This window comes from Geotrypetes seraphini, chromosome 4, assembly GCF_902459505.1.
Source record: "Geotrypetes seraphini chromosome 4, aGeoSer1.1, whole genome shotgun sequence".
Lineage (NCBI taxonomy): Eukaryota > Metazoa > Chordata > Amphibia > Gymnophiona > Dermophiidae > Geotrypetes > Geotrypetes seraphini.
In genome coordinates, this window is record NC_047087.1 from 174,895,333 (window position 1) to 174,919,456 (window position 24,124).

Genomic DNA, 24,124 nt, shown 5'->3' on the forward strand with positions numbered 1-24,124 from the left:
CTAATTCAAAATCTGATTACACAATACTGCAGCTATAAAATAGGGCTCTTAGAAGTTTTTTTTCAATTTTTTGCTGGTCACATGCTATTTTTTTCCTTTAGTGGGTGGGACTGGCAAAAATATTAACACTGGAGCACTTACCGCTTCCTAGTTAGAAGATGATAAATGCTCCTAAAAGGTGAGACTGCTGCTGGAAGTTTTAGCCACCAATTTTATTGTGGAGGAAGAATGGGCAGGAGTGTGTGGGAATTGTTCCTGCCCCAGCACACTGCTAGACCATGGTAGGCCTTGGGGAATGTCAGTCTTGCTTGGTAGGGAGGGAAGGAGTGCTAGCTGATGTTCAGGTGGGGTGCAGGTGGGGTTGCAGGCACGGGTGTTTCTCTTACTTGGGAGGGAGCACTAGCTGACATTCCAGTGGGGCTTGGGGCACAGGCAGGGGTGCAGGCGTTACTCTTGCTTGGGAGGGTAGGAGCACTAGCTGACATTCCAGTGTGACATAGGTGGGGGTGCGGGCATGCACTGATCAGCAAAAGTCTGCTGGTCCAGAGGAGGCTTGTAGTGGCAGCAGAGGGATAAAACTACTGGGAGGGAGGGTAGTAGGGCATCATAAAGGAGGAATGGTAGAATATAAATCCTCAGTTTATATTTGAGTTACCATTTTTCCCCTAAAAAGAGGGGCAAAAATGGTACCTCCGTTTATATTTGGATAGATTTATATTCGAGTATATATGGTAAACAATGTAATTAACCACAAATGAAAGAAACAAAAAGCCCTGCAATAAAAGGGCATAGGATGAAGTTAAGAAGCGATAGGCTCAGAAGTAATCTAAGGAAAAAATGAAACAACAAACAACAAAACAAAATGGGCTGATATTCAAAAAAAGCTAGGCTCCAAAATTTATGCTTATAAATTAGACTCTTAAATGTGTTCCTAAGTTTAGAATATGTACAGTGCCAAAGCTAATGTAGCTTATTGCCAGCATTTAAGGAGAACATGTCTGTCTTCACATGTTGGAGAAAAAAGAAAGGGGTGTAAAGCAAAGCATTTTTTAAACTATAGTGTGTAATTGCTTCACTAAATTTTGAAAATAAAAAAGCAGTTTTGTAAAGTGTCTGTACATCCTAGGCATGCTGAAAGTTATCTTATTCTCTTTAGTGATTACAAATAGCTGGAGGAGTTGCCATACAGTGAGAGATTGGAGAAACTGGGCCTCTTCTCCCTTGAAAACAGGAGACTGAGAGGGGCCATGATCGAAACATTCAAAATACTGAAGGGAATAGACTTAGCAGATAAAGACAGATTGTTCACCCTCTCCAAGGTAGGGAGAACAAGAGGGCACTCTCTAAAGTTGAAATGGGATAGATTCCGTACAAACGTTAGTAACATAGTAACATAGTAGATGACGGCAGATAAAGACCCGAATGCTCCATCCAGTCTGCCCAACCTGATTCAATTTAAATTTTTTAATTTTTTCTTCTTAGCTATTTCTGGGCAAGAATCCAAAGCTTTACCCGGTACTGTACTTGGGTTCCAACTGCCGAAATCTCTGTTAAGACTTACTCCAGCCCATCTACACCCTCCCAGCCATTGAAGCCCTCCCCAGCCCATCCTCCACCAAATGGCCATATACAGACACAAACCGTGCAAGTCTGCCCAGTACTGGTCTTAGTTCAATATTTAATCTTATTTTCTGATTCTAGACCCTTTGTGTTCATCCCACGCTTCTTTGAACTCAGTCACAGTTTTACTCTCCACCACCTCTCTCGGGAGCGCATTCCAGACATCCACCACCCTCTCCGTAAAGTAGAATTTCCTAACATTGCTCTTGAATCTACCACCCCTCAACCTCAAATTATGTCCTCTGGTTTTACCATTTTCCTTTCTCTGAAAAAGATTTTGTTCTATGTTAATATCCTTCAAGTATTTGAACGTCTGAATCATATCTCCCCTGTCTCTCCTTTCCTCTAGGGTATACATATTCAGGGCTTCCAGTCTCTCCTCATACATCTTCTGGCGCAAGCCTCCTATCATTTTCGTCGCCCTCCTCTGGACCGCCTCAAGTCTTCTTACGTCCTTCGCCAGATACGGTCTCCAAAATTGAACACAATACTCCAAGTGGGGCCTTACCAATGACCTGTACAGGGGCATCAACACCTTCTTCCTTCTACTGACTACGCCTCTCTTTATACAGCCCAGCATCCTTCTGGCAACAGCCACTGCCTTGTCACACTGTTTTTTCACCTTTAGATCTTCGGACACTATCACCCCAAGGTCCCTCTCCCCGTCCGTGCATATCAGCTTCTCTCCTCCCAGCATATACGGTTCCTTCCTATTATTAATCCCCATATGCATTACTCTGCATTTCTTTGCATTGAATTTTAGTTGCCAGGCATTAGACCATTCCTCTAACTTTTGCAGATCCTTTTTCATATTTTCCACTCCCTCTTCGGTGTCTACTCTGTTACAAATCTTGGTATCATCTGCAAAAAGGCACACTTTTCCTTCTATCCCTTCAGCAATGTCACTCACAAACATATTGAACAGGATTGGCCCCAGCACTGATCCCTGAGGGACTCCATTACTCACCTTTCCTTTCTTCGAGCGACTTCCATTAACTACCATCCTCTGGCGACTGTCCGACAGCCAGTTCTGACCCAGTTCACCACTTTGGGTCCTAACTTCAGCCCTTCAAGTTTGTTCAACAACCTCCTATGAGGAACTGTATCAAAGGCTTTGCTGAAATCCAAGTAAATTACATCTAGCATATGTCCTCGATCCAGCTCTCTGGTCACCCAATCAAAAAATTCAATCAGGTTCGTTTGGCACGATTTACCTTTTGTAAAGCCATGTTGCCTCGGATCCTGTAACCCATTAGATTCAAGGAAGTACACTATTCTTTCAACAAAACTTCCATTATTTTTCCAACAACTGAAGTGAGGCTCACCGGCCTGTAGTTTCCTGCTTCATCCCTGTGACCACTTTTATGAATAGGGACCACATCCGCTCTCCTCCAATCCCCAGGAATCACTCCCATCTCCAGAGATTTGTTGAACAAGTCTTTAATAGGACTCGCCAGAATCTCTCTGAGCTCCCTTAGTATCCTGGGGTGGATCCCGTCTGGTCCCATCGCTTTGTCCACCTTCAGTTTTTCAAGTTGCTCATGAACACCCTCCTCCGTGAACAGCGCAGAATCTACTCCATTTTCTCGTGTAACTTTGCTAGACAATCTCGGTCCTTTTCCAGGATTTTCTTCTGTGAACACAGAACAGAAGTATTTGTTTAGCACATTCGTTTTCTCCTCATCACTTTCCACATATTGGTTCCCAGCATCTTTTAGCCTAGCAATTCCATTTTTCATCTTCTTCCTTTCATTAATATATCTGAAAAAATTTGTGTCTCCCTTTTTTACATTTTTATCCATTTGTTCTTCCGCCTGTGCTTTTGCCAGACGTATCTCTCTCTTGGCTTCTTTCAGTTTCACCCTGTAGTCCTTTCTGCTCTCCTCTTCTTGGTTTTTTTTATATTTCACGAACGCCAACTCTTTCGCCTTTATTTTCTCAGCCACTAGAAAGTTAGGAAGTTATTCTTCACCCAGAGAGTGGTAGAAAACTGGAACGCTCTTCCGGAGTCTGTTATAGGGGAAAACACCCTCCATGGATTCAAAACAAAGTTGGACAAGTTCTTGCTAAACTGGAACATATACAGGTGAGGCTGGACTCATTTAAAAGCACTGGTCTTTGACCTGGGGGCCGCTGCGAGAGCGGACTGCTGGGCACAATGGACCACTGGTCTGACCCAGCAGCAGCAATTCTTATGTTCTTAAGCAGTCTTTACAAAAGGGTCAAAAAGAATGAAGAGCAATAGTTCAATTTAACCTCTGCACGTGCCCTCTTGTGCATATTTACACAGTTTCTATTCAATGCTATGTGAACAGGAGGTATGAAGGCTTCCTAGTGAAGAACATTCTGTGCCATTTGGATGTGTTACAAAATGTGTTAGGATGCTTGCAGGAGTAGAATGTATGAAGACAAACTTCATTCTAATATGGCATAACAACTGAGGATGCTAAGCAAATGATGTGATAATGAAGACTGTATCACAAGAAGACTTTTCATTTCCCAAAAGCTCTACCCATGGGTAGGGTAAGAGGACTGCAATCCAGTTAGGTTTTCAGGATTTCACTAATATGCATGAGATATATTTGCACACAATGCAGGCAGTGCATGCAAATAGATCTTATGCAAATTCATTGTGGAAAGCCTGAAAACCCGACTGGATTGCGGCCCTCGTTCCCCACCCCATGCCTAAACAATAATATAGAACAAAACTATAATAAGTGGGTTTCTTACTAGACCTCAAACACCCAAGGCACTACTTGTAATTCTATTCGTGCCCTTGCTGGGGTGGTGTTTTCATCATTGGTCTTAGCATGTGCAATAAATCCTTTTGTAAATTTTCAACAGGCTCTATATAAATTATAAAGTGCATAGAGTGCTGTAAAAGTGCTCTATAGTGCTGTAAAGGAACGGCACTTATATTTGCGCCCGAAAGCTTCCCAACCCAGTAAGGGCACGAATAGAATTACAAGTAGTGCCTTGGGTGTTTGAGGTCTAGTAAGAAATCCACTTATTATAGTTTTGTCCTCATCATTTGTTATTTATATCTATTGGACATTTCTCTAAGTTTCCTTATTTAGTTGATTTATACAATAATAGAGGACATTGGGGGACCCACTTCATATAAATATTATACCAACTGAGCAATAAATGCAAATTATATGAAGGTCCTCAGTTATCACGACTCTCTGAAATCAGGACAAGCCTGTAAAGGAGTTGTGAGCTGTCTTAATCCAAAAAGGGTAAAATCAAGCATGAAACATCCCTTGACCTATGCATATGTGCATAGTGCTCTTAATAATTGTGAAAAACCAAAATAATGGTAGTAGTTTATAAATAAATAATTGATTAAAGAGTCACTCCAAATGTAACATTGCAAAATTGTGCAGCCCGAAATGTTCAAAACGGAAGACACTGCTCCCTGACAAGAGATTCCCCTTCACTGCCGCTGAAAAAGCATTTAAATTCCAGAAAAAGATTAATTGAAAATATACTTATCTCACTAAATGTAAGTAGTGTCCAAGTGTTAAGGTAATCCAAGATCATGCTGGAAAATCAGTCGCTGGAAAATCTGACAGAGATTGGCACCAACATTTTTCCAGAAGCTTTTAGAAGCCTGCTGCATATGCACACATCTTTGCGCATGTCTTCCTGCCAACCATTGTCAAGCAGGACCAACTCAACCTAATACAACAGCTGATAGAACTCAACTCCAAGGTGGACAGGGCAGTGTGGATAATCATCCTGATGCCCTCAGAGAACACCTGCTACTAGTGAGTAACTTTGCTTTCTCCAAGGACAAGCAAGATAGTATGCCAACATTGATGGGAATTGCTATCTGTATTAAAAAAAGGGAAATAGAAACAAATTCTGCAATGGGCAAGGCTCTAACGTGAAAACATTAACAGAAACCAAAACATTTTGTATTCATATAGGTTTTCTTTTGTGTTTGTTAGTTATTTTCCAACTGCCTGTAATAGAAACAAATGGGTCTAAGTGGGTGGAGCTGGATTCTTGACCCCAAATAAATTCAGACTGATTGTCTAACCAAACCAGCTTTCACATCTTCTGTCCTAGGCAATAGTGAGATATGAATGTGTAGGACTGAAGAATTTGGAATGGTAGTTCCTTGTTCAAATTGCTGCAAATTAGCTACCAAGATGGAGATTCCTTCAGAGAAATTATGACAATGTTGACATCCTAAACGTTCACCAGGGCCTGAGTCCATTTGAAAGACAGGATCAATTGAACCTTCCTCAGAAATTGAAGTATATCATGGGTGTAACAGTAATGGTGGAGGCTATGCGCTCCTTTTACTAAGCTGTGATAACGTTTTTAGCGTGCGCTAAACCCACGCTACGCAGCTAGAACTAATGCCAGCTCAAATTGGAGGATTTAAGGTCATCTGGAAGCATTGGATGATTGCAGTTATACAAATTTTGGGAGATGTTATTTCAAATGGTAAGCTGCTTGACTTTTCACAATTGCAACATAAATATGGTCTTAATAAATCACAAAACTTTAGATGGCTGCAACTGAAGCAGACTATTCAGAAGGGGTTCTCTGAATGGAAAAATCTCAATAATCAGTTCTTGTGCTTTCAGGTGGACTTCTTGGGTCACCAGGCCACACAGTGGTATAAATTGATAAATGGATTTATAAATAAAAAACCTAAAAACGGACTTAGAGACCTCTGGAGCATTGAGATTAAGTATCAAATTACGGCGTCTCAATGGCCACGAATTTGGTCTTGGAGAATGAGATCTACAGTGTCTGCATCTATGAGACAAACTTGGTTTTTTCTTTTACATAGAGCATTTTGGACCCCAGTTAGATAACAAAAGTTGGATAGCTCTAAGTCTAATAGATGCTGGCATTGTAATCTGGAAGCAGGGACTTTAGATCATTTAATATTCTATTGTCCCTGTATCATGGTATTTTGGAAATCAATCTAGTCTCAAATTAATTGTTTATTAGAAAACCATGTAGCATTATCATATGATACAATAATGTTTGGGATGTCAATGAGAACAAAAGTCAAATTTCATCAAGCAATAATAAACTTTTATTGATCATGACAGGAATCGCCATACAACATATTACCAGTAATTGGAAAAACTACAGTAAACTAAATTATACCTTCTGGTGGAATTCGTTATGCCACATTTACAAAATGGAAAGAGTAATTGCCATACAAAAAGGGAGTTATAATAATTTTAAAAAGATTTGGGGGCCATTGACAAATTATTGCAATGATTAGACACCATTATTCATTGAAAGTACACTTACACATAGGGGGGAGGGTATAAAGTTATATTAAGATTTGATCAATTGATAATATTTATATGAAATTTTTGATTAAAATATTTGTGGAAAGGGGGGAGGGTTTAAATGTGTTTTTAAGAAGATGTTAAAAGAAATACAAGCGATGTTTATATGGTTTAAATGATATAATATTGTGTTCTTGATATTAGATGGAAAAATGAATAAAGAATTTGAAGAAAAAAAAAAAAAGAAAAAATTGAGGGTTTGGAAAACATGTCCTGGAGGCATAACCTGCGTTTTCACGGCCTGCCGGAGAGCCAGGAATATAACAATTTTGAAACAATGATTCAGAAACTAGTAAGTGACTTATTGTCTGATTCCACACAAGAATTAAACGCAGATAATGTATGCATTGAGAGGGCTCACTGTACTTTGGGTCGAGCCCGGACTAGTACACCATATGACATAATGGTGAACTTTGTGGATTATAAATTAAAGCAACCTATTCTTTCGGTGGTGCATTCTAAGGCATCATTTACTTGGGATACTTATTCCATAGAAATATACTAAGATTTGGCTACAATATGGAGACAGCGAGAGTTGCGACCCTACACTCGCTATTTGGCAGGCAAAGGCATAAAATATAAATGACAATATCCATTTGCACTCAGCATCTATTTGGAGGGAAAATTACATTCAGTGTGATCAATTCAGGAAACAAAGGAACTGTTCCCGGGTATACAAAATCCTCTCGAAAAAGGACTGGAGGCAACTGCAATTCAACATTCCTCGGGAGGCCTTCTTCAACCTCACTCCAAGTGGCAGCAATCCACTAAGGAAAAGGGCCGTCTCACTAGACATGCATCCGCAGCTTCAATGGGATCAGCAAAACAATCAGGACCTGGTTGATTATCTCGAAGTGCATCATAGTGCTACAGATTTGGTATATTAAACTGATTCAAGTTACAGTGACTGTATTAATCTGGACATTTCCAGTTGCTCCCGGGGTATGTGACACCTGCCCCTGAGAGTGATTCATGAGTGGTTCTATAATACTTTAATTTAATGAAAGAGCGCAGGCCGAGCCCTGCAGATCTTCTCGCTCCCTGTTGGGTTTAGTTCCTCACAATTGTAATATGATGGAGTTCTGTCATAGATTTTTTTTGGGTGCTTCCACAAGGATGGTTCAATATGCGCAACAGGACAGGGCCCAATTTTTAGGTTTCCTTAATCAATGGGGCCTCTCTGACTTATGGCGGATTAGTAACTCGGGTGTAAGGGAGTACACTTTTTTTTCACACAAGCACTCTTCTTTTTTGTGGGTGGGCTGTCCCAGTTGGGATCGCTTTCTGAGATCTCTATTCATCAAGCAATATAGTCTGATCATGCCCCAGTTACTATGACCCTGCAACTAAGCCCACTGAAAGTAGGTAGGCGTTATTGGCAATTACATGACTCCCTATTATTGGATTTGGATAATGTCACGCTCCTGGAATCTCAGTTGCGGGATTTTCTAAACATTAATGATACCCCAGACCTGGAGCTTGTTACCCTTTGGGAATCTTTAAAAGCAGTTATGCGAGGGAATATTATCTCTTTACAGGCCCACTTGACAAAAAAAAGAACAGGAATTACATCTTAGAGCACAAATAGTGAATGCTGAAGATGAGTTATGAAGTGCGGGTGATAAAACCCTATCTAGGACTAAATTAAAAGAGGTGAAACATCAATTGCTTGAATTAGAGTTAATGGATATAGCAGCCAACTTAAATAGATTAAAACAAAATGATTTTGAGTTTAATAATAAGGCTAGCTGGTTACTAGCACATAATCTCTCAAATGCAGAGAAATTATATTGCTGAGATTATAGATGAAGGGGGCAACTATCCTTTAACACTCAGGTTATATACCAGCAATTCCAGCATTATTTTCGAACTCTTTACACACTGGAAACAGTGCCCTCAGATACTCTAACTGATGATTTTCTGACTAAGGTACACCTACCTAAGATATCTTTAGTAGAGGCTGAGACACTCTCACAACCCATCACATTGGAAAAGGTGTTCTGGGCAATAAAAGATCTGCCTAATTCTAAAGCACTTGGATTGGATGGCTTTGGTAACAGATTTTATATAAGCTTTGCTACCTAACTGCCCCTCTCTTGTTAAGGGTCTATAATCCTTTTGATGAGATCACAGTTCTCCCCAATTCGTGGAGACTAGCTGCCGTCACTCTGATACCCAAATCTGGCATGAATCCACAACACTGTAGTTCATATCGACCCATTTCTTTACTCACAACTGACTATAAAATCTACACAAAAAATTTAGCAGCTCGCCTCCAAAAGTGTTTGCGAGGGGTAGTTCGCCCTGACCAGTCTGGATTTGTGCAGGATAGAAAGGCATCAGATAACATCTGAAAAGCCCTTCATGTCAAAGATAAAGCTCGGTCACAACACATTCTGGCTATACTACTTTCTCTGGATATGGAGAAAGCATTTGATCAGATGTCTTGGCCCTTCATGATGGCAGTTTTGCGCCAGGTGGGAACCTTATTTACATTGGATTCAAGCTATCATATTTGAAGATAAATGGTCAATATTTGGAAGCCTTTGAGCTCTCTCGGGGAACCTGACAGGGCTGTGCTCTATCGCCAAGTTATCCTCCCACTTTATAGGGCGATGGTGTGACCGCATCTGGAGTACTGCGTTCAGTACTGGTCGCTGTACCTTAAGAAGGATATGGCGATACTCAAGAGGGTCCAGAGAAGAGCAACAAAAATGATAAAGGGCATGGAAAACCTCTCATATGCTGAAAGGCTGGAGAAGCTGGGGCTCTTTTCCCTGGAAAAGCAGAGACTTAGAGGGGATATGATAGAAACTTATAAGATCATGAAGGGTTTAGCGAAGGTAGAGAGGGACAAGTTCTTCAGACTGGCAGGGGCAACAAAAATTAGAGGGCACTCAAAAAATTGAAGGGAGATAGGTTCAGAACAAATGCTAGGAAGTTCTTCTTCACTAAGAGGGTGGTGGACACCTGGAACGCGCTTCCAGAGGAGGTGGTAAAGCAGAGTACGACTTTGGGTTTCAAAAAGGGACTGGACGAGTTCCTGAAGGAAAAGGGGATCCAGGGATACAATTAGAGGGTTATTATACAGCACAAAATGCTTTAGAGTACTAGATCACTACAGGTCATTGACCTGGGGGGCCGCCGCGGGAGTGGACTGCTGGGCATGATGGACCTATGGTCTGACTCGGCAGAGGCAATGCTTATGTGCTTATTCACGCTAACAGTGGAGCCTTTGGCATGCCTCATTCATGAATCTAAAGAGCTGTTAAGGGTTCTTTGACTTCTGTGGAAAATCGCATCTTGCTGTTTGCGAATGATATTCTTTTATTGCTCGGTGACCCTGCGAATTCTCTGTCCATAGTATTAGATATCTTAGAAGTATATGGTATGGCCTCGGGCTTCAAAATTAACATGTCTAAATCAGTCATTCTTAATCTCACCCTTACCAGCGCGGAGGTGTCAGTGCTTCGACTTCATTACCCACTTGTGTGAGCAGAGAAAATCCCTTCACTACTTGTGAGTAAACGTAACAAGTTCTATTGCAGCTATATATAAATTTAATTTCCCACCTAAATTACAGGAACTTCTGTCTGACCTTGATCATTGGGAGGGTTATAGTACTTCATGGCTTGAATGTATTAATGCAGTTAAAATGGTGATACTACCAAAATTATTATATTTATTTACAGCATTGTCTGTTAGTATCCCACACTGCTTCCTTTTCCTATTGAATCGAAAAGTCTTTGCATATATATGGAAGCGCAAGCCTCCTAGGGTCAATAGGGTTTTACTATGTCAACTTAAATGCAGGGGCGGTATGGGGGTTCCTCATTTTGCCACATATCATTTAGCAGCCCAGATACAAATTTTGCCCACCTGGATGGCACAATCTCCAGCACCTTGGGTTCGCCTTGAACAAGAATATATCCCTACGATACCGCTTTGGCCACTACCTTGGCTGCCCTTGGATAGATTGCGTCAACTTCTATCAGATCTTCCTATTTTAATGCAGGGGCTTTTACACACTTGGATTGCTCTACGTTCCCGCCTTTTCCAAGAGTGTAAATATTTTCATCACTCCCCTATATCTTTTCTACCTGATTTCCCCCCTAATAAAACCTATATGACTTTTCTACAGTGGGCCAAGCAGTCTTTGCAAACTTTGGGACAGGTGTAGATTGAAAGGAGAGTGGCATCATTTAGCAAATTGGAATAAGAATATGACCTTTCAGATAGGGACCTTTTTCATTACCACCAACTGAGAGCTTTCCTACTATCCACTGACAAGGAGTTAATGCTGGGTGAGACACATTTTGAACAGGCTTTATATAAGGCCTCACACAGGGGAGGATTGGGCAGGCTTTATCGATCCCTTTTACTCTGGAGAGATCCAGCTGTAGTCTACATGAGCAGGTGGGAGGCTCAATTGGAGCATTCCTTTTCAACACCTCAATGGGTCAAGATTTATAAATTCTTTGTTTCAGGTATCGATGGTGGCCTCTCTGGTGGAAAATGGATATAAAATATTCTATCAATGATATCTAACTCCTGACCGCCTACATAAAATGTTTCAGAATGTACGGGATGTTTGCTGGAGAGGTTGTGGCCAGAAGGGCACATTTACACATATATGGTGGCTGTGTCCATTACTCCAGCCATTCTGGACTGAAGTTCTGCACACCTTAGGCGAAATATTAGGCATAATTTATCCTAAAACACAAGAATGCTGTCTATTGCATAGTAAATCCCCTGGGGTTTCATTTCATGCTCATAAATTGGCTATATGAGTGAGCAGCTAGGTTGGCGTACTTTGCATATAAGTGTCTTCTCTGAAATACCTCAGCCCCACCACTCCACCGCTATGTTGAATTTCAAAAAAGCGGGAGATTTGGTAACTCATCATAGGTAATTCGTTTTCTAAACGCTGTGGCAATTCTAACGTGTTCATAAAAGTGCCTTTTTTTCAACTAAAATAGTGTCAATAAATTTTTAAGAGTATATACTTAGCTTTTATACACAGCTGAACCTGGGAGTCTGACCCGACATGTTTCGCACACTCAGTGCTGTCTCAAGGGTCTCCCGAGGCCGCCGTTGTCATCCGACTCACAAGAATCTGTACTTGTGAGTCGGATGACAACGGCGGCCTCGGGAGACCCTTGAGACAGCACTGAGTGTGCGAAACATGTCGGGTCAGACTCCCAGGTTCAGCTGTGTATAAAAGCTAAGTATATACTCTTAAAAATTTCTTGACACTATTTTAGTTGAAAAAAAGGCACTTTTATGAACACCTTAGAATTGCCACAGCGTTTAGAAAACGAATTACCTATGATGAGTTACCACGTAAATCTCCCGCTTTTTTGAAATTCAACATAGCGGTGGAGTGGTGGGGCTGAGGTATTTCAGAGAAGACACTTATATGCAAAGTACGCCAACCTAGCTGCTCACTCATTTATCTTGATAGAGAGGGTTGGTGATAGACCTATAAATATACTGGTATTACATTAAAGCATAAATTGGCTATGGCATTCTTTGTAGCTGATAAATTACAATATTTTTTTGCTCCATAAGATGCACTTTTTCCCCCCAAAATGTGGGTGGAAATAAGGGTGCATCTTATGGAGCGAATACAAGTTTACCTTCCCCCCTCCCACCAGGTACCTTTTTTAAAATTCCAGTGGCAGTGGTCCAGCGTTGTCTCGGCAGGAGCTTTCCGCATTCCTGCCCCTCCCTCGCGGTACGGCTGCTTCTCTTTCAGTAGAGTGGCGCATAAAGCAGGAGCACAAGATTTTTGCTTTTGTGCCTGGTCCCGTGCCGCTTACTGAATGGCTGCCATCAAATTGCGAGAACTGACGGCAGCCATTCAGTGAGTGGTGCGGGACCAGGAACGAGAATGAAAAGCTCATGCCCCTGCTTTATGAGCCGCTCTGCAGAAAGAGAAGCAACCGTCCAGTGAGGGAGAGGCAGGAGCACGGAAAGCTTCTGCCAGGACAGCGCTGGACCACTGCCACTGGAATTTTAAAAAAGATACCTAGGGGGGCTGCAGACTGACACAAAGCACATAGTCGAATGGAGGCTGAGCTCGGGTTGATTTTGGACCTGGAGGACACACTGTTGTGGCAGGGGATTATGGATTTCCGGGAGGAAGGGTCAGAGGTAGAGAACCCCACTATCTTTATCAGCATGAAGTAGGAGAGTGGTTTTGTCAGAGCTTGGCCACGATAAAACCATCTCAGCAAAGATATCTGTGCAGAAACGTTGCCCACCGTGTTCTTAGACAAGAAGAGTCCTGAGGCTGAGCAAGGGCAATGTACAAGAGAAGGCAAGCAGTATCCTAGCTTCCCCAGATAAGGTGTCAAAAACACCAAAGAAGCAGTCTATGGTGCTACTACCATAGCAGATGACAGAAAGATACCAGTGAGTTCAGTACCATTTCTTGGGCATGTATTTTTTTTAAATATAAATGTGTGAATTTTTTGTGGGGGAGGGGTGAACTAGGGCTGTCTTTCAAATAAGTTGTATGATGGGCGGTACTAGTGAAGTTCAGTGTTTTGTCAACTGCCTAGAAATGTTTTAATAGGCAGGTATAAATACAAATGAAAGGTACGGGGGATGTGTGTGTAAAAAATTGTTGGTCGGCTGGGACTAACCAGAGGGGAGCAGGGTATAGAGCCTGGCAGGGAGTGTGGGGTTGAGTGCAGAGCCTGGCATGGAGAATTTGGTTCAAAATGTTATTTTTTTTAAATGTTTAAATATATATTTATTAAGTATTTCCAAAAAAGGTGCCAGAAAGATCATACAGAAATGCAAACCAAATTCTCTTATATGTGCACAAATCAATCCCTTCCCTCCCTCCCTCCCTCCCCCCACTTCCATAGAAGCAGTGCCCATTAGCATAGTGTTTTTCAACCTTTTTACACCTATGGACCGGCAGAAATAAAATAATTATTCTATGGTCCGGCATCAGTCCATGGACCGGCAGTTGAGGAACACTGGCCTAAGTCGTGGACCAGACCCCGCCCATCTCTACCCAATCTCCACCTCAGACCCTACCCCCATAATAGTACTAATTGCACCTTGCACATCCTGTGCCTCATCTGGAAGCCTTCCCTCTTACGTTGCAACGTCAGAGAGAAGGCTTCCGGTTCAGGCGCATGATGCCCGTAGGAGCCACTGCCCCTGGCTTTGTGCACTGAATCAGTTAGGAAGAGGGAGCTGGCTCGAAGATAACGCCGCATTGATCGCACCGTGGACTGGCGGTTGAAGAACACTGTGTTGGGCCTGATGCATGTGCTGGCCTTGTGGACCGGCAGAAAATTTCTGTGGACCAGCACTGGTCCATGGACCAGTGGTTGAAGAACACTGCATTAGCACATCATGCAGCATGTGACCATTCTTACAAATTCAATAATCTGCTGCAAGCATGGGGAGTAAGGTCCATCTAGAAACACTCCCATATCTGACAAAAACGACGGCCCGGGCCCAAGTCATGATCTCCAACCTATCTTCGCTCCAAAGATGCATGCATGATCATCAAAGATCTCCACTGACTGTGTGATGGCGGGTCCTGGGACAACCAGTTCGTCAAAATGGCTTTCTTGCCCATAAGCAGCATCCTTGTCACAAAGGCTGTCATCCCTTTCGGTTTCAGTGCGGCAATATTGTAATATCCAAATAATGCTCAAGGCGCAGGTGACCACCGCTGGCCCCATAGAGGTGTAGTGTATTGTCCAAGGCTGTTCCAAAACTGTAGAATGTAGGGACAAGTCCAAAACATATGTCCCAAAGAAGCATGAGCCTGGCCACATTTTGGGCATTGATGATATGGAGTAATACCCATCCGGGATGCCCACTCAGGGGAAATGTAGAGCCGCAGAACAAGCTTTAATTGTAATTCACAGTAAAGAACATTGGAGGACACCCTCCTGATGTTTTTTAGTACTTGTTGTGCTGTCAATGAGCAATAAGGGTCTTCCGCCCAGGATGCCACCAGAATTTCCAGATTGGGCCCTGGTTGACAATCCCGGAGGCTCAGCAGATGAAATCGAAGAGGTATTATTTGTTGAGCTTAAAGACTGAAGAGTTCAGAGACTGCTTCACAACTATCCTCTGTTAAATGTCCAGCTGGTAAAGAGAGAACATAATGTCGTATCTGATAATAAGCAAAAATTATCTGCAGCAGGTAAATCAAACGTGCGCTGCAAAGCGCCAAAAGATGCCAGCTGTCCCTCCTCTGAGAACAACTGAAAAATATATTGTAGACCTTTCGCAGTCCATCATTTAAAAGGAACAGCTTGTAATCCAGGCAAAAACACACAATTGCCCCGAATGGGCAGGTACATGGAGATCACAGATGACAACTTGGCAGATTTATAAAGCCATCGCCATGTCCACTGAGCAGGGGCAAAAATAGGGTGTTTTGCCACCACCAAGCAGAGCTTCGGCTCAGAGATATGTAACAAATAACTAATATGATGAGGAGCCAGCAAAGAAAGTTCCAATGTGGTAGCTGTAAAGTAAGAGGTCCTTCTAAACCAATCGTTAATATGTCTCATCTGGCATGCCAAGGCATACCAGCGGACATTCAACAAACCATACCATCCCCTGTCCCTAGGTAGACTCATCCAAGTAAGTGTCATGCAAGGTTGTTTGCCCCCCCTCCCCCCCCCCGCCCATAGAAAACGTTGCAAACCTTTGGTAAGTTGAACATTATGAATATGGGATAGCAATATTGGGAGCACCTGAAATCTATACAGCCATTTGGGAAAAAGCACCATATTATACAGGGCAACACGTCCCGCCACTGAGAAGGGAAATACTGTCCATATTTGTAGCTCAAAATGTTATTTTTTCTTGTTTTCCTCCTCTAAATCTAGGGTGCGTCTTATGGTCGGGTGCGTTTTATGGAGCAAAAAATATGGTAACTCTAGCCCGACACTGAAAACAAACAGAGATTCCTTCTGTAGAGATGGTGCTACACAAACTAGATTATATATGTTTAATGAAGACTGCCGCAGTTGGTGGCACTACCGCAAGTTGGATTTGTGCAGGGCAGGATGGCAGTCAAGAATATGAGGAGAATCCTAGCCTCTTTAGATTAGGTCCACTGACATCGGACGCCTTCTCTGCTCATTAGTTTTTAATTCAAATCTATTTTATTAAGCAACAGTAAATACAACAGCAATAACAACCATGGTATGCATTTTCATCAAACACCCGCGGAGGACTGGACTCTTATGTCCTCCCCGGACCCACCATACCCCCACCCCCCGACAAAGAAGCCTCTACCCCCCACCCTCCCCTTCCCATCCCCCCACAGATACAGAAAAACTCATAAGCAGGGAACAGCAGAGACACCTAGAAGCACAGGTTCAGAGGTGAAGTCTATTCAAGACCCGACTACGACTCTCAGGAGTCAAAATGTTCAAGTATGGAGTCCAAGTGTGAACAAAGTCTCTGCTCCGGCGTCGAGAAGAACGAGCCAAACGGGCCTCCCAACCCATGAGTTCATGGAGGCGATTCCTCCAGTACCAGAATGAAGGTGGTTCAGAAGACAGCCAGCAACACAAGATACATTTCGTCCCCAAAATAAAACATTTACTAAGAAATAATTTTTCATACGAATTGTACATATATAAGAATGAAAAATGGGCAAACAGCATAGACTGCACGGATACTGGCACAGGGGTCCGCAACAAGCCCTGTAAAAAGGAGGCCATCTCCGTCCAGAAGGTCTGAATCCCCTCACAACTCCAAAGACCATGAAAGTAAGAATTTACCTCCACCGAACAGCGGTTACATAACTGAGTATCAATACAACCCATATGGTAAGCCTGACTCTAGGAAGCGTAGGCCCGCAGGACAGTTCGAAAATGACATTCACGTAGCTCAGCACTATGTACCAAGCCCGCAGTTCGAGTCAGGGTTTTTAACAAGAAGTCATCCCCCAAGTCCCTACCCAAGTCCCGCTGCCATGCTTCCAAAATACCAGGGAAAACCCTAGGCGGGCAAAGAGCCAAAATCCAGCCATGCAAAGCAGATATAGAGACCCTAGTATCAGGATCCGCAGCCAAAAAGGTACAAAGCTGGGTCCCAAAATCCCCCTGCAAGGAAGTCCCCTGAAGGGAAGCCACATAGTGACTGAGTTGGCAAAAAGCAAATGGAAGGCCAATCTCAGGGACCCCCCTACCCAGCAGCTCAGCATAAGGTAATAGAGACCAATCATCCCGCAGAACATGCCGCAACTGTTCCACCCCCCGCACCCTTCAGCGACCGAACACGGAAGGTCCAACCCCCGGAGGGAAAGCTAAATTCCCCGCCAACGGTAGAAATACACTAGAGTGAGAGTCCTGATTCCACAACCGAAGGATTTGATGCCACACTGTCCACAAGGACCAAAACAAAATACTACGCTTACAGGGTCTCGGCAGTTTAGACAACGGGGCATGGAGGAGATACAAGAGATAAAGAGGATAGAAATGATCCCGCTCCAAAGAGATATCCGTATAATAGGAGGTACCCAACACCCAATCACTAAGATGACGAAGCAAACAGGCCTGGTTATAAACCCTGATGTCAGGCACCCCCAAACCACCCCCGTGGGCAGGCCCCACTAACAGGGACCATTTCAGTTTAGGTCTACGACCACCCCAACAAAACCGGATCAATAGGGAGGTAAGGGAACGAATGTCCCTCTGTAACAAAGAAAGGGGAAGAGTCTGAAGAACGTAAAGCCACCTCGGGAATACAACCATACGAAATAAGTGAATTCTCCCCAACAGAGACAGCGGCAACGCCTGCCATTTGGCTAGCAACAGTTTAGTATCCGCCAGGAGTTTATCTATGTTAAGACGATACAATTGGGCCACATCCATCGTCAGCCTAATCCCCAGATATCTAAAAGAGGTGTCAGCCCAGCGCAACGGAAAACTATCCCCCCACAACCTCTGAAGATGAACCGAGGAAGCCAGCGCCTCAGATTTCGCAAAGTTCAAGGCGAAGCCAGAGAAATCCCCGTATTCCCGAAGACTTTCCAACAATACGGGCAAGGAATGCTGCGGGTCTGTTAAAAAGACCAAGAGATCATCCGCAAATGCCGCCAGTTTAAAATGTGAATCACCCAGGACCAATCCCCGAATATCCGCATTTGCCTGAAGCTCCCGAAGTAGAGGGTCTAAAGAAAGCACAAACAGGAGCGGCGACAAGGGACAGCCCTGGCGAGTCCCTCGGCCGATAGGAAAGAAACCCGAGCAAGTCCCATTAACTAAAATCCGTGCCTCTGGATCACTATACAGTGCCTGGATTGCACCAAAAAAGAAGGGGCCCAAACCATACGTCCTCAGTACCGCAAAAAGGTAAACCCACCGCACCTTATCGAAGGCCTTCTCTGCATCAAAACTGATGAGCATGGCGGGGCTATCGTCCTGTCCCACCCGTTCTAACGCCAACAAGATGCGCCAAATATTCTTAGCCACCGGTCTATCCCGCACAAACCCCACCTGAGAGTCTGAGATCACCGATGGCAAGACACGCGCCAGGCGGTTAGCCAAAAGTTTAGCCAAAAGCTTCGCCTCATAATTCAACAATGAGATAGGACGATACGATTCTGGTAAAAGAGGGTCCTTGCCAGGCTTCGGGAGAACTATAATAGACGCTAGATTTACATAGCGAGGAAGAAAGCCCTTAGCAACACTCAGATTATAAACCTCAGCCAGTACTGGCGCTACGTCCGTCACCAACAACTTATAAAACTCACTCCGAAATCCATCCGGGCCCGGCGCCTTGCCCAACGAACTGACCCCTATCGCCCCCTCCACCTCCTCTGCGGTGATAGGAAGATCCAAAACAGCTGCATCCCGCTGAGATAAACGAGGCAAATCGAGGCTGTCAAGATAAACTTGCCCATCCAAAAGCTCGGGGCCTGGATCAGTATACACCTCAGCAAAGAACTCCCGAAATAATTCACATATCTCCTCCGACCGATGATACAGCACCCCAGAGGAACCCCGAAGAGTCGTTATGCTCTCAGGTCCACCCCTCGGACGCGCCAGGTGGGCCAACAATCGACTGCTCTTATTCGCAAACCGAAATAAAGAAAACTTATAGTACTCCCTCGTCCGCAAAGCCCGAAGATGCAACAATTCATTCAGTTCCTGCTGGACCTCTAAAAGCTGCGCCCGAAGCAGGAAGGAGGGCGCCCTACCATACTGGCGTCTCAACTCAGTCGCCTTCCGCTCCAAAGCCAGAATCTGCCTATGCTTCCGCTTCGACTCCCTGGCCACATAAGAAATGACATCCCCCCGTAAGACAGCTTTAGCCGTCTCCCAGTAGAGAATGGGATCATCCCGATGCTGCTGATTGTTAACTTGAAAATCACGCTAGCACTGTATCAAAAACTCGTGAAAACGGGTATCCCTATACAGGTAGCAGGGAAACCGCCAGGACCCTCTGTTGTTCAAAGAGTCTCCCCAAGTCCACCGAAATCCCACCCAAGCGTGGTCAGATATTTCAATGGGGCCCATTTCAACCCCCTGTACCCGGGGAAGCAGCACGTGAGAAATGAGAATAAAATCAATTCGTGAAAGCGTCCCGTGCGCCCTGGACAAGTGGGAGTAATCCCTCTCCAACGGGTGTAACACCCGCCACACGTCAAGCAACCCCAAGGTGGATTCCAAAAGTTGACCACCTGTATAAAGCTTGGAGGTCTCTCTACCCGATGAAGCAGAGCGATCCAGCTTTGGGTCCGGTACCTTATTAAAGTCCCCACCCATCAGCATCGGAACATCTCCAAACTGTAAGAGATGATTGCGAAGCCCCCTAAAAAACCTGGCCGAAGGATTATTAGGAGCGTAAACATTGCAGAGCAAAAGAGGCCGATTATCAAGTAACACTAAGGCAGCTATATAACTAGGGTCGCGGAACACTCTCTGGGTGAGTAAACGAAGACCCTTACGGAACAAAATAATAACACCTCCCTTTCCCCCCACAGCGGGTGCCTCCAAATAGGAACCCACCTACCAGGTACAGAGCTTGGCATGCTCCACTGAGGATAAACGGGTCTCCTGTAAAAAGGCAATAGAGGTTTTAGAACGATTTAAACGCTGCAATATTTTAGAACGCTTAATAGGGGAGTGAATCCCCCCTACATTCCAAGAAGTTAGAGTGTATTCCAGAGGAAACCTCTTAATAGCCCAGTCACACAATAAGAAAGAACCAGTATAGTGCCAGAGAAGCGTCCCAGCCACCGCTTCCCCGGCTTCTTGCCCCCACTTGCCCCAAGAATCAAGCCATACCCCTGCCTCCAAGTCAAACCCCTAGCACAGTGACCCCCAACCCACCCACCCCAAAATTCCACCAAATCCCCGGCCCCCACCGAGCCCCACCCCCGCCCCCCAACACCCCCCCCACCCCACCCCACAAACCCCCCTCCACCACCAACCCTCCCCCGATCTACACCCAAGATACTCCATAAAGGGCATCACTTCCAGGAAACTAGGTACACCCTCCCACGGGATAAGGACCAGTACCCCCCGACCCACCACCCCAAAACTCCGAATACAGTATGAGACAGCCACCATCATCCAAACCCCCAGGAACACTCAGCCCACCCCTCCCCTCCCCTAACACCACAGCCATTACAACAACCCTCGAAGCCCACTCACCAATCCCAACACCCAATGCTCAAACCAGGTAGAGCAGGAACAAACCCAATCTAACAGAGAACAACCAGGTCAACCCCCCTCCTTCCACACACACACCAACCAGGCAGTCCCTCTAAAAAACACAGGGACCCCACACAGGGGAAGAAGAATGAATGAAAAAAAAAGCCAACAGGATGCTGGGCATCATAAAGAGGGGCATAACAACCAGGACGCGGGAAGTCATCATGCCATTGTATCGAGCGATGGTGCGTCCACATCTGGAATACTGCGTTCAGTATTGGTCGCCGCACCTCAAAAAAGACATGGCGGTACTTGAGAGAGTCCAAAGGAGAGCAACGAAACTGGTAAAAGGGCTGGAACACTGCCCATACGCTGAGAGGTTGGATAGGCTGGGGCTCTTCTCTCTGGAAAAAAGGAGGCTCAGGGAGATATGATAGAGACCTTCAAGATCATGAGGGGCATAGAGAGGGTGGATAGGGACAGATTCTTCAGACTGAAGGGGACAACAAGTACGAGGGGGCATTCGGAGAAACTGAAGGGAGATAGGTTCAAAACAAATGCAAGGAAGTTTTTTTTCACCCAAAGGGTCGTGGACACTTGGAATGTGCTACCGGAGGAAGTGATCAGGCAGAGTACGGTACAGGGATTCAAACAGGGATTGGACGGATTCCTGAGGGATAAAGGGATCGTGGGATACTGAGGGAGGAGCTGGGATGTAACACAAGTATAGAAAGCTAACCAGGTAATAAGTATAGAAAGCCAACCAGGTCGTGCATGGGCAAGACCAGAGGGTGAGGACTTTGATGGGAAGAGAGGACTTTAATGAGAAACCAAGGTGGAAAGGGGCCCCTTCTGGTGACCTGTTTGGGCCGCCGCGGGAGCGGACTGCTGGGCAGGATGGACCTATGGTCTGACCCGGCGGAGGCACTGCTTATGTTCTTATGAAACCCTCAGTCCAAACTCAAACCACAGATCAGTCCCCAAAAATGGGTCTCCTCAGTCCACTGCAGCTCCCGGAGGTGGGTCTTCAGGCATCATCTCCGTCACAAAACGCTGGGCGGCCTCCAAGGTGTCGAAATGATGAGTGTTACCCAGATATGTCAGTCTCAGGCGCGCCGGGTATTGCAGAGAAAAAGCAATGCGAAGCTGGATGAGACGGGTGCAGAGAGGTGAAAACTTGCGCCTTGCCTGAGAGACCTCCGCCGAATAATCCTGAAAGCAGAGAATCGGCTTGTTGTCATACGAGAGCTTCTTGCCCTGCCGCAACGCACGCAGGACCTCCATCTTGTGATGATAATTAAGGACACGGCAGATGACCACTCGAGGTCTGTCAGCATTCTCTCTCCGCTGCCCCAAGCGATGTGCCCTCTCCACTCTCAGGGGGCCCGAAGAAGATGGTAAAGACAAAGACTCAGGCAACCAGCGTTCCAATAACGCCCCCAGCTCCGCATCTCGCACCGATTCAGGCAGGCCAACAAACCGAAGATTATTACGGCGGGACCTGTTCTCCAGGTCATCCACCTTGGCCCGCAACGCCGCCAACGCTGTAGTGTGGGCTGACTGCTCCTGAGCAAGCTGCTGGATGTGATCCTCAGCCGCACTCACCCGCTGCTGAGTCTCCTTGACCTCTGATGTAAGGGAGGCAAAGCGCTGGTCCAACGTGTCCAGTTTATCTAGGATGCGCTGAAGTTTGTCCCCCAGAGAGCTCTCCAGGGCAGCCTGAACCTCTGCCGTGACAGCGGTAACCCAGGAAGAGTGAGGAGCCTCCGGCGACGGGGGCGCCCCGGGATCCGCCATCTTGGCCTCAGGCAGCTTTCTCCGCTCCCGATCCTTCCGGACCGCCTTGGCTGCCATGATGACCCCTCCTAGGCTCCCAGATCCTGCCACGCCACCAAGAAACGGCTCAGTACCAGGAGGAAACCAGGCCCAATATCAGTCCTGCAGTGGAAAACCACGCCGTGCACCGGCGGGTAGTGTCTCAGCCACACGCCTCCCGCGGCGCCACGTGACCTCCGGGAATCCCGGGATCAGCACAGCAGGGCCGCCAAGCTGATCGGGGCGGGATCGCGCTGCTCCTCAAACTATCTCCCCAGCACAGGGAGATCCCCGCACTCGATTCCAGCCTGCAGAGAGGAGCCGCATCGCGTGTCAGCAAGCAGAGACGCAGCCGTTCCCGGCGGCGGCGCCACGTGGCCTCCGGGCGTCCCGCGACCGCAACAGCAGGGCAGCGACGAAAATACAGAAAAAATGATTCGAGTCTCGCCGCGTCTTCCACTCACTTCTCAGCGCCGCGGGAGACCCGAACCAGAGGGAGGAAGGCAGGTAAAATGCCGCGCCGAGGTCGGGTGCATCGGAGCTGTAGAAACACGCTGTCTACAGCTCCATGTTTCTGCCGGAAGTCCTCTGCTCATTAGTTTTGATGCAGAGATGGTGTTCGATCGGGTTCATTGGGGGGCTTTTGTTTGGTGTCTTGGAATGGTATGGGTTGGGCGTTTTTTTCTGTGAGGCCATGCGGATTTTATATTTTGAACCTCGGGCCCGGATTGGGGTGAATGGGGTACAATCAGATTTCTATCCCATAGACAGATTTCTTTCCCATAGACAGGGCTGTCCACTTTCTCCATTGCTTTTTGTCCTTACGTTAGATCCTCTCATTCGGAATATTATGTGTAATCCTGACATTGTGGAGGTTCATATTGGGCAGCAGTCTTTCAAGCTTGCTGCCTTCGCTGATGATCTCTTGGTCCACCTCACTAGACTGCAGTTGTCTCTGCCTACCCTACTGGAGAGTTTTGCCGAGTATGGCAATTTTTCCAATTTTGCACTTAATATGGATAAATCAGAGGTGCTAGCGATGGATGTCTCTTTGCGGGAACACTGGTGGGAGCGGTTCCCCTTGCGTTGGGTGGAAGATCATTTCAAATATTTGGGTATTTACCTCCTTTCTCATCTACATCACTTACAGGCAGTTAATGTTCCACAGCTGATACAGTATACTAGAGACTCGTTGGCCCGTTGGGGGCCTCTCCCACTGACACTAGGGGGTCATATTGCCTTGTTTCGTATGGTTTTGTTCCCTAAATGGCTCTATATGTTTCAAATGGTGGCAGTCTTGCTTACGTTTCGAGACTGGAAAATGTTCTGACAATACCTGCTACGATTTTGCTGGGCTGGGGCATGAATGACTACTTCGAAAAATTGCGAACCATGGAATCGAGGGTGAAATACTCAAGTGGATTAAAATCTGGCTGGCGGATAGGAAACAGAGAGTGGGGGTAAATGGACAATACTCGGATTGGAAAAGCATCACCAGTGGAGTGCCACAGGATTCGGTGCTTGGACCTGTGCTCTTCAACATATTTATAAACGACCTGGAAATTGGTGTGATGAGTGAGGTGATTAAATTTGCAGACAATACGAAGTTATTCAGAGTAGTGAAGACACAGGAGAATTGCGAAGACCTGCAACATGACATAAATGCGCTCAAGAAATGGGCCACGACATGGCAAATGAAGT

At 45.4% G+C, this 24,124-nt stretch overlaps 1 protein-coding gene across 8 annotated transcripts in view; it reads right to left on the minus strand.

Annotated features, from left to right (window-relative positions):
- HYDIN (HYDIN axonemal central pair apparatus protein) overlaps positions 1-24,124 on the minus strand; it is a 1,718,235-nt gene that overhangs the window by 1,155,164 nt on the left and 538,947 nt on the right. The gene's annotated exons all lie outside the window — the stretch shown is intronic.